Source organism: Lontra canadensis, unplaced genomic scaffold (genome assembly GCF_010015895.1).
Source record: "Lontra canadensis isolate GAN:19392208 unplaced genomic scaffold, GSC_riverotter_1.0 scaffold17, whole genome shotgun sequence".
NCBI classification, from domain to species: domain Eukaryota; kingdom Metazoa; phylum Chordata; class Mammalia; order Carnivora; family Mustelidae; genus Lontra; species Lontra canadensis.
Window position 1 is genome coordinate 24304973 of NW_022631011.1, and position 12004 is coordinate 24316976.

Below are 12004 nucleotides of genomic sequence, written 5' to 3' on the forward strand. Positions count from 1 at the left end.
TCACCTGATAAATTAAGCAAGTCACCATTTATTACACCCCTTCCGAGGCAGAGTGGTTTAAATACATTAACTCTTAAACGTCCAGCTCTGCAAGGTCATTTTCATTTTATTGGTAGAAATGAGATTCAGAGAGATCAAGTGACTTGTTTGAGGCCACACAGCAAGTTAATTAAGTGGCGGAGTGTTCCGGCTGCAAATCCTGGGCTGCGTCTTCTGGACTACAAGGACTGTTTAAGGGGGAACTTGGTGGAAGCTATGGATTAGAAGGCACATCGATCCTTGGCTTTGAAGGACAGCACATCCCCTTTCAGTTCCTACTTTTGGGGAAAGCTTTGAAAAATAAATGTTTGGGAAGCACTGCTATAGATGTTGTTCTATCAATATGTTTCTGTGGGTATGGCAGGGATATTTTCAGGGATGCCCACATCACCTCTGCTCCTCAAGGATGCATGTAACCCTGCTGGATGAATTCCTTAGGTTTATGGCTTAGAAGGTCAACTCAAATGCCTGTCTGTTGAGGTTGGGTGGGCACCAACAGCAAATAGGGAGTGAATAGGGCACTAAGACAGCAGCTAAGGACCTTAACTCTTTGAAAGCAGTAGCCAGTTAACTCCAGCTTATAGTAGTCCAGTGGGAATCAAAGCCCTGGATTGCTTATGTTCTCATTTTCCAAGGGAAGTCTGAAATTCAAATGTTAATATGAAAGAGACTTTCTCTTTCCCTGTCCTGCTCTTCTACCCAGTGTGTGTGTGTGTGTGTGTGTGTGTGTGTGTGTGTGTGTGTTTGTGTCTGGAATATATGCTCAATTTACTTTTTCAGAATGGGTCTGTGGCCTGGTTAATAAATTCTGAGTACTTTGTATTCTGAAGATGTCTTTTTCTTCTGGATTTGAATGCTGGTTTTATTATATACAAGTCTTAGTTCAAATTAATACTTAAGGTTAAGTCCCCCCCCCCGCACCCCCACTGCCCGCAAAGGAATAGAGGAGTGTGGGAAGGGCAAAGGGAGAGGGAGAGAAGCTTAAGCAGGCTCCACCTTGGGTGTGGAGCCGGACATGGGGCTCCATCTCACAGCCCTGAGATCATGACCTGAGCTGAAATCCAGAGTCAAATGCTTACCCTACTGAGCCACCCAGGCACCCGAGTTCCATTCTTTAAAGAATAAGCTGGGGTTTCAACCCCCTCTAGATAAAGGTTGGATGTTCTATTTATGGCTTTAAAATATCACTATTTGTGTTTATGATTAATTAAAAAATTAATTCTGTTCTACAATTGAGGGATCCTTTCAACCAGAAGCAATATATTTTTCTGGAAATTTTTTCTCTATTTCTTTCATTAGTTCTCCTTCATTCTTTTGGGTTTTTTTCCCCGCCCCCCATCTGGAACTTAACTGGATTGATACTGAACTTCTCGATCTATTATCCACGCTTAAAAAAAATTTTTTTTACTGTGTTCTTTTGTACTGAATTCTGGGTATATTTTTGGCTTATTATTCCAACTCAGATTTGATCTCCAACTATGTTCTTCTACTTACCCCAATTTTTTTCCTTTGGTGTTGAGGGTTTTTTTCATTCCATTTTAAACTTCCAAATTTTCTTTTCATAATACAGTTGTCCTCTCTTATCAGCAGGGGTCACATTCCACGACCACTCCCACCCCTCTGTGGATGACTGAAACTGCACTTAGTACCAAATCTTAAGATACACTGCTTTTTTTTATACATACATACCTATGATAGTTTAATTTATAAATTAGGCACAGTAAGAGATGAACAATAACAAAACAATTATATCAATATACTAAATAAAAGTTAAGTGACTGGTTTCTCAAAAAATCTTTTTGTAGGGGTGCTTGGGTGGCTCAGTGGGTTAAGCCTCTGCCTTTGGCTCTGGTCCTGGTCTCAGGGTCCTGGGACTGAGACCCACATCCGGCTCTCTGCTTGGCGAGGAGCCTGCTTTTCCCTCTCTGCCTACCTATGCTGTCAATTGAATAAATAAAATCTTAAAAAAAAAATCTTTTTGTACTGTACTCACCCTCCTTGTGATGCTGTGAGAAAAAATGTCTACATGATGACATGAGGTGAATGACTAGGCAAATTCTCAGTGTTAGGCTACTGAACTTCTGAGGATTCATCAGGAAGACCATCTCTTTCTGGTCAGCAGGCTGACCACAGGCGACTGAAATCAGGGAAAGCAAAACCACAGATGAGGAGACTAGTGTACCTTCATACCTTTTGAAAAAAGTGGCTGAAACATCTCAAAACAAAGTTTTCATTAGTTGCCTCCATTAAGGTTGGTTCCTTAGGTGTTAGTTTTTGGTTGTTGATTTCTTTCCTTTATGGTGGTTTTCTTCACATTAGTGTTCATATGCCCATTAATATTTATTGTTGAGCATCACATTCTGTCTTTCTGGGAAGCTAGGACTTGACGCCCTGTATTTGGTGGTTGTGGAAGAGAGGGACAAATGGCCCCACATGTGTGTAACTTTTCTTCTAGGTGAGGCGGCTTGTGTCCCTTCTGACCTTTCAAAATCATGTTCAGGGCTGGATCCCAGGAGTACATTTCAGAATAAACGACTCCATTTTCTGTTGCCCTTGTGGTGATCAGGGTTTACTTTAGGATCTGCTTCCTTTCCTCACCAGCCCCCAGATTCCATCTAGGACTCTCCCAAAGCAAACTGTGAACTTTGTTTGGAAAACTGTTAGTACTGTTATCAGCTTATTACACCAGGGCAGGCCTACCCAGCCATTCCAAATGTTACCCTCTAATTAATGACGCTAAAAAAAAAAAAAAAAAAAAATCACTACAATTAATAGCTCTGTTACTTCTAGGAAAAATAAAGTAACAAGGACAGGATTTATACTACCATCTTAGCCAGAAAACTAACTCAAATATTTGAAAGGACTTCAGACATGGACCAAGATTGATCTTGGAGAGAGCAATTGTACCAACTCACTATCTACAGGTTACAGTGCAAGGGGCACGGGTGGGGGGAGAGCCAAACAGAGCCCTGCAGTGTTATTGAGTTGAGGAGACAAAAATGAGTGTTTATTTGTATTAGCAGAGGCCAATGTGGCTATAATCTGAAAGGCAGAGAACAGAAAGACCCCTTCAAATATTTGGTTGAGCACTGATAGACACATGAATAAGAGAAAACTACTCAAATTTGAGAAGAGCCACTAGAAAGGAACAGGCAAGAAAACCTTGGCCGGGGGCACCTGGGTAACTCAAGTCAGTTAAGCATCTGCCTTTGGCTCAGGTCATGATCTCAGGATCCTAGGATTGAGCACCTTATCACATCAGGCTCAACAGGGAGTCTGCTTCTCTCTCTCCCCTTCCCCTGCTCATGCTATCTCACATGCTCTCTCTCAAATAAAATCTTAAAAAAAAAAAATATTGGCAGTTGCACAGGGTTAGAAATAGTTACATGTTCCTAATTGTCTATTCTTGGCAACAATACATGGAACATTAGGTAGAATCCTCAGCAAGGTAGAGATAAAGTCTTCTAAGATTAAAGATTGCTTTGCACCTAACAGACCTTTAATGTAAATCTGGAAAGGAGTCAATTGATTCCAAGTAAGGAATAGACAAAACAATCCCTAGAGGTTGAACAGGGCTTAGAATAATTCCTGACCCCACCAGCCAGATCAGAAAATGAGCAGGAAATCAACCTTCAACATTATTTAAAATAATTTTTAAAAAATTTCAGCAACCCAAAACTGTAATGTACAGTGTTTAGCACAAAATCAAAATCACCAGGCATATATAAAAATAGAAACACATAGTCCATACAGGAGAAAGTTTAATAAAATAATAAAAACCGACCCAATAGTCCTAACATCCAGATAAAAAAACCTTCAAGATGGTAGAGGGAAATGTAAGCATAATGAAGAGAGATATGAAAGACATAAAAAAAAAAAATTAAAGCTAGAATTTCTGAGATAAAAAACATATACTGCATGGGATTGAAAGAATAGACATTACAAAGAAAAGATTAGTGAATATGAAGACAAAGCAAAAGAAACTATCCAGAATGAAGCACAAAGATTAAACAGAAAAAAAAAAAAAAAGAATAAAGCAACCGTGACCTATGAGACAATATTAAATGGCCTGATATACATTTAACTGAACTCCCAGAAGTGAATAAAAAAACAAGTTGTGGGGCGCCTGGGTGGCTCAGTGGGTAAAAGCCTCTGCCTTCAGCTCGGGTCATGATCCCAGGGTCCTGGGATAGAGCCCCTAATTGGGATCTCTACTCAGCAGGGAGCCTGCTTCCTCCTCTCTCTCTCTGCCTGCCCCTCCACCTACTTGTGATCTGTTTGTCAAATAAATAAAATAAAATCTTTAAAAAAAAAAAGTTGAGAAATAATAGGCCCAAATTTTCCAACTTTGATAAAACTGTAAACCCACTGAATTAGGAATCTCAAAGAACCCTAAGTAGAATAATCTTTAAGAAAGTTGTGCAAAGGCATATCATAAACTGTTGAAAACTAAGAATAAAGAGACTATATTTTTAAAATGCAGAGGGGGAGAAAAAACCCTTTACATATAGAAGAATGAAGTTGAGAACAACAGACTTTTTGACAGAAATAATCCAAGTTAGAAGACAGTGAAGAAACTTCTGTAAAGTACTACAGAAAACTGTCAGTCAAGAATTCTTAACTGAGCTAAAACATATTTCAAAAAAGAAGTCAAAACTTTTAAATGCAGTGCTACCAGATCTGTGCACCTAGAAATATTAAAAGGAGCTCTTAAGGAGAAGGGAAATGATACTAGATGGAAATTCAGTTTTAGCTAAAGAATATTACCAGGGATAAAGAGAGACATTTAATGACAATAAAATGGTCAATTTATCATGAGCACAACAATCCTAAGTGGAAATGGACCTAATAAGGGCTTCATAATACATAAACAGCCTGAACTAAAAGGAAAAGTAGAAAAATCTACCAGTACAGTTGAGGATTCTAACATTCCTCTCAGTAATTGATAGACAGAATAGGCAGAAAAGCAATATGAATACAAAAGATTAAGCAACACAATTGACCTGACCAAACTGACCCTTTTTCTGAAAACTCCAGCTAACAAAAGCAAGATGCGTAATATTTTCAAGTACTCGTGGAACATTCATCAAGGTGAATATTCTGAGCAACAAAACAGAATTTTAATATAATTAATACACTTAAGAAGGCTAAAATTATAAAAAGAATGTTCTTTGACCAAAACAGAAATAAACTATAATTAATAAAAGAAAAATATCTGAGGGCACCTGGGTGCCTCAGTCAGTTAAGCATCTGCCTTCGGCTCAGGTCATGATCCCAGGGTCGTGGGATTGAGCCCTGCATAGGGCTCTTTGCTCAGCAGGGAACCTGCTTCTCCCTCTCCCTCTGCCTGCTGCTCCCCCTGCTTATACTCTCTTGCTACTTCTGTCAAATAAATAAGTAAAATCTTGAAAAGAAAAAAAAAAAGAAAAAGAAAAAGATCCGGAAAATCCCCAAATACTTAACAATTAAACATACATACAAATACCACATGGGTCAAAAAAGAACTTGGAAATTAGGAAATATTTTGAACTGAATTATGATAAAAACACAACATATCAAAATATATGGGAGGGAGTTAAAGCAATATTTAAAGGAAAATGTATTGCATTAAATGCTCAGATCAGAAAAGATGAAAAATGTCCAATCAATGACCTAAGCTTCCATCTTAAAAAAACTAGAAAAAGAACGGGAACTATACCACAAAAATAATAAAGCAAATAAAACCCAAAAGAATGGATTAGTAAAGATCAGAAATCAATGAAGTATAACACACTCATGTGCATTCATACAAAGTGGAACAAATCAATGAAATACAATGCTGCTTCTTTGAGAAAAGTCACTAAAACTGATAAACCACAAGCTATACTAATGAGAAAAAAGGGGAAGACACAAATTATCAAAATCAGGAATAAAACTGGAGGTATCCATACAGATCATATAAACATTAGAAGGATAATAAGGGAAGATTATGAACAAACACCAAAGCTCATTCAAGAAGCAATAATCAACAAAATGAAAAGGGAACCTACGGAATGGAAGAAATTACTTGTAAGTCATATATCCAATAAGAGATTAATATCCAAAACATAAAGAAATCCTACTTTTTTTTCCCCAAAATGTTATTTATTTGAGAGAGACAGAGACAGAGATAGTGAGAGAGCATAAGTGGGGAGGAGAGGAAGAAGCACGCTCCCCTCACCGAGCAGGGAGCCCGATGTGGGACTCAATCCCAGGACCCTGAGATCATGACTTGAGCTGAAGGCAGATGCTTAACCGACTGAACCACCCAGGCATCCCTTTTTAAAAGATTTTATTTTTTATTTGACACAGAGAGAGAGAGAGAGCAAGAGAGGGAACACAAGCAAGGGGAGTGTGACAGGGAGAAGCAGGCTTCCCGAGCAGGGAGCCCAACGCGGGGCTCTATTCCAGGACCCTGGGATCATGATCTGAGCCTAAGGCAGACGCTTAGCAGCTGAGCCACCCAGGCGCCCCAAGAAATCTTACAACTTAATAACAAAACAAAAAAAACCCCACAAATAATTTAATTAAAAAGGGTAATTCTGAATAGTCATTTTTTCCAAAGAAGATATATATAGAGAGAGCGAGCGAGAGAGAGATAGCCATTAAGCACATGAAAAGATGCTTTACATCACTAATCATCAGAGAAATGGCAAATGAAAGCACGAGACATCACCTCACACCTGATAAAATAGCTACTAACAATAAGACAAAAAGTAACAAGTGTTGGCAAGGATGTGGAGAAAAGGGAACCCTTATACACTGTTTGTGGGAATGTAAGTTGGTGCAGCCACTATGGGATTTTTTGGTGCCTCAAAATTTGAGGTGCCTCAAAAAATTAAAAACAGAACTACCGGGGCACCTGGATGGCTCAGTCGTTGGGCATCTGCCTTGGGCTTAGGTCATGATCCCAGGGTCCTGGGATCGAGCCCCACATCAGGACTCTCTGCTCAGCGGGGAGCCTGCTTCTTCCTCTCCAGCTCCCTTGTGCTTGTGTTCCCTTTCTCACTATCTCTCTCTGTCATAAATAAATAAAATCTTAAAAAAACAAAAAAACAAAAAAAAACCCCAGAACTACCATATGACCCAGCAATTACACTTCTGGGTATTTATCTGAAGAAAATAAAAGCATTAACACACAAAAAAAGTATATGCATTCCTATATTCATTGCAGCATTTAGAATAACCAAGATACGGAAACAACTTGTGTCAATTGATGGATGAATGGATAAATAAAATGTGTGTATATATAATGGAATGTTATTCTCTCAAAGGAATGAAAGACATTTTTCCAGTCAAGACAACATGGATGGGCCTTGAGGGTATTATGTTAAGTGAAATAAGTCAGACAAAGAGAAATACTATGTGATCTTACTTATAGGTGGAACCAAAAAAAGCAAATAAATAAACCAAGCTCAGATACAGAGAACAGACAGGTGGTTGCCAGAGGTGGGGAATAGAAATGGGTGAGGAAAGTCAAAAGATACAAACTTCCAGTTATAAAATAAGTCATCAGGATGTAATGTTCAGCTTGGCAACAATAGTTAATACCACATTGCATATTTGAGAGTTGTTAAGAGATCTTCAAAGTTATGATCAGAAGAAAAAATATTCTGTAACTACATATGTTGACAGATGTCATTAGACTTACTATGATTTAACAAAATATACAAATACTAAATCATTATACTGTACATCTGAAACATGTTGTCTGTTAACTGTACCTCAATTAAAGAGGTCTCTCTGGTTAATAAGGTCTTACAGTAATTTTACACTTAATATTGTTAAGTTGCTGTTACCAATAATGTTACTATTTTGTATAAATTGTCACTTTGATGCAATAATGTAAGTTTGTTATTTTCTACTGATAGTTATTAGTAGCACGAGGAATATCAGTCAGAGTCCCAGCTGGAAACAGCACAAATTAAGAAGAATCAAAGATATTTACAAAAGGGCAGGCGGGATAGGGGAATCACAGGATTAATGCAGTAACCAAAATTATAAGCACCCTACCCCTAAACAGAAAAGGGATGAGAGCTGTTATCACTCCCCCAAAAGAAAAAAGAGGTATACTGAAAGGAACCTTTGGTTGAAGGACATAGGCAATCCAACCTCGAAAGGAGGAAATAGGGAAATACTTTGACCTTGTCAGTTTCCTCCCATTTTCTGCTAGAGCTCCTCTCTTGTGTACCCCAAAAGGACTCCAAAATGAGGGAATCCAGTCAGCAGAGTGAATGTGGAGGGGCCAACAGATGAAGCGATATATGAGCGGCTTACTTTAATAAGTATTCCTTTCTGTATTGACAATTTGAACGTTAATCAGGACTGTGGTTGCTGGTGACAGAAATGCAACTTGATGCCATTTAAACAACAACAACAAAAAAAAGGAAAAACTGGAGGAAGGGCTGGAGAAGAGCTGATTTTAGGGAAACAAATGCTACTGGGGCACAATTTTCCTCATGTCTACAAGTTGGTTTCTTTTGTAACAAAGTGGGTCTCCCCAGTGGAGACCCCAGAGGTCTTCAGCAGTGACTGGGGTGACATCTTTAGAGCAGTATAATGAGACGAGATGAAACTCAGCTTTCAGTTCCACAGAGAAAAGTCTTAGAGAAGAACTCTACTAAGAGATGTAAATGAAGATTTGCATAAATGGGCTAGGAAGATGGATTTTAAAGATGTTAATTCTTACCAAGTTATAAGCATAATGTAAACCTAAACATCACTTGAATTTTGGGGTAATATGAAAAATAAGGTCTCAACTTCATCAAGAATTTGCCTCAAAAAAGGAATACCAAAGACAACTTGTTCAATTATTAAAATGCATTATCAGGTGATTGGCAATTCAAAGTGTTATTCTGATGGAAGAATAGCAAGTTAATTGAACAAAGCTGGTATGTGTAGGTATGTGCATAATAAAAGTAAAGAACCCAAACTAATGGGATGGGAACGGATTAACCAATAAATGGTGCTGGGAAAATTAACTATATGGGACAAAATTACGCTAGACCCTTAAATCACGTTTTATACCTAGATAACTTAAAAGATAAAGATAACTTAAAGAGAAATGTAAAAAAGGAAAGCATAAAATATAACAGAGAAGATGATTATTTAATCTTGGGATGCAAAAGACTTTTTAAGTATAATAAAGGAGATTTTATAACATACAAATGTACAACTTAATTGAGAAAAAATTACATGTATAATTAAAAGGCAAACAGCAAACTAGAAAAACATTCTTAAACTGAGGAACTATTACTACACTGTATAAAAATACTAAACAAATGTTTACTAAATGATGTTTTTCTTGGTTAAATGTACTGTTCTGAAATCATCAGGGAAAAACAAAGCTGATTATTTTAGATAATAGTAAAAGAAAATGATATTACCTTATTGGAAATAAATGCTTTAGATTGGCCATTCATAATTTAGTATAATTTTATTTTCATTATACCTATAATAGAAGAGTAAAACACACACAGAAGTAAGGCTCACATATTTTTCATTTTTAGAAAATTAAGTCCATTATGGTCAAAAGTGGTCATTTTATTTTATATCCTTCACACATATTCACTAAGAATAGCTACACTCAAATTACCTAGGTTTTGTTGTACAATACATTTAACTGTAGTTGCTGGTATAATTAAAAAAAAAAAGACAAAAAAACTTATAAAAATGTCACTCACCTGACATGGGATTAAACACACAGAATGAGTTTAATAATGATCTGAATTTAATAAAGAATTGATTCAACTCTGCTCAAGAGTTATAACTGAATACTTTTTTCCTAATGGAAGAACAAATTCAGAATATGCTATAAATACCAATTTTTAAAAAAACTGATGAGAAAATATGAATAGTGGCTGGAAAGATCAATGGGTGCATTCAATGAGAATTTTTATTTCAATTATCCACAAAACAATATTATAATACCTTATAAAAATATTACATTTTAGACTACCATTATTCATTTAAAAAAGTGTTTGTGCTATAAAGGTTGTTTTTGTCAACTTCCTTTTCTGGTGAGGGTTGAATTCCACATTAAGACACTGAAGATGAAAAGCTGCTGGAAAAAAAAGATCTTCAAATGTACAAAGTTCTTTATTTCTCTTGGCGATTTAAAAATACAGAACCATTTAAACTGAATACACATTAAGTTAGTGTTTTATTTCCTTACTATACAAGTGATATAAGGAACTGCTCCATTTAGTTAAAACCTAATGAATACCATCAACTTTTCCTGACTTATTTTTCTGAACACAATTATTACATAATTTTGTTATCCTTTTTTAAATGCTTAGAAAAATTATAATACCATAGTTCACATAAAGCCCTTTAAAAATCTGATGTCCCAGGTTGTAGATGTTCTGGGTAAATGATGACAGGAGTCTTAGGAAGAGTCTCTTGGAAGAGAGATTGAATACTAAAACAGGTTACGTAAACATTAGAAACCTCCACAACTTTTAGTACCAGAGCTATTACCAACCTAAATGAAGCTCATTTGTCATGCTTTAAAATTGTCTGAATTTCAATACAGTTACCATGGCACAGAACTTTAAACTTAATGATGAAATCAGGTAAGTGATGGTAGTTAAAAATTATAATTACAGGGGCTGTTGGTTTTCAAGGTTACAGTGGAATTGGGGTTAAGGGTTGTGAATAGAGCAAGTACACGACAAAGCTCACTGATCTAAGATTCAACCATTTTTCTTGAATAAATGTTGATCAGAAAAAAAAAAGAATTATAATTCTAAAATATGGGAACCTGATGTATTGCTTTAAAAGTGTGACTATAAAGGAGAATATTTTAAAACATAAATACTTTCATTTGTAGGATTCAGTTCCTTTGCTACACTTAAACCAGTAATGATGCTATTTAAATTCCTATTTTGGAATTTCTTTTTGAGTTTCACTTCTATACTTTGGGCAAAAAACCTGTCCCTCCCTTTCCACCGCTGCTATTATTCTCAATAAGTTTTCCTCCCCAAATCAACTAAATTCTAAAAAGGGAAAAAATGATCACCATTAAGTATATTTAAAAAGTTAATATAGATTTAAACACAGATTTGAAAACTGGAGTTCTAAAAATGTTTCACATAAAAGCTCTATCACTGGAATTAGTGGGAAGCCTTAACTTAGCTATTTGAGGCTGAATGCTCATTTAGTGTTTACGTTAAGAAAGATTAGTTTTAGACATACCTTGTAACTCTTAAAATCTCAGAACAGGTGAGTGAGGAGCTGTGAGTGCCAGCAAAGCCATTTGTCACTCCTCAACATGAACATTAAGCATAACATTCCATCCCTCTACCTGTAAAATTTTCACATTTTCTTTTTTCATATTTCTTTTAAATATTTTCCTCTCTGTCAGTCTATATTCAGGAAGAGCAAAAGTGCATTCAAGTCCCTGATCTAGTGATATTTCATATTTGTGGCACCCATCACCGTAAGTACATACTAGAAATATCTCACAGTACCAGTCTACTTTTTCAAAAGGACTGTTTAAATATCGGGTCTTATTTTTTCATGTTATCTAAATATTAAAAGATTTTCCCTTGGGATTGGACAGTACAACTTCAATTATATAATGCCTTAAAGAAAATCAATACAACCTTATAAAAGATTAACTCACTTTCTAGTTACCTTCATTATTCTAAACTGAGCTATTCAGAAAATGATTAATCAAAGTGAAAAATTTCTACTTTCCAGTTCCATGAGTATGAGTATTAACATAGTGCATTATACTTTCAAAGGTCACTACTGTCGTCTAACATTAATCAAGTTTTAGATGCTGTTTATATTCCTTTTTGCTTCTAAAAACCTGGTGCATTTCCATGAAAAAGAAAGTAGATATTAGTAAGATTGTATACTAACTGTTCAACTTCGAAAAAGCTTGTGAGAACAATGAATGGAAGACAGCTTTAAAAACTGGAATGGAATTGTTTGGTCCTTG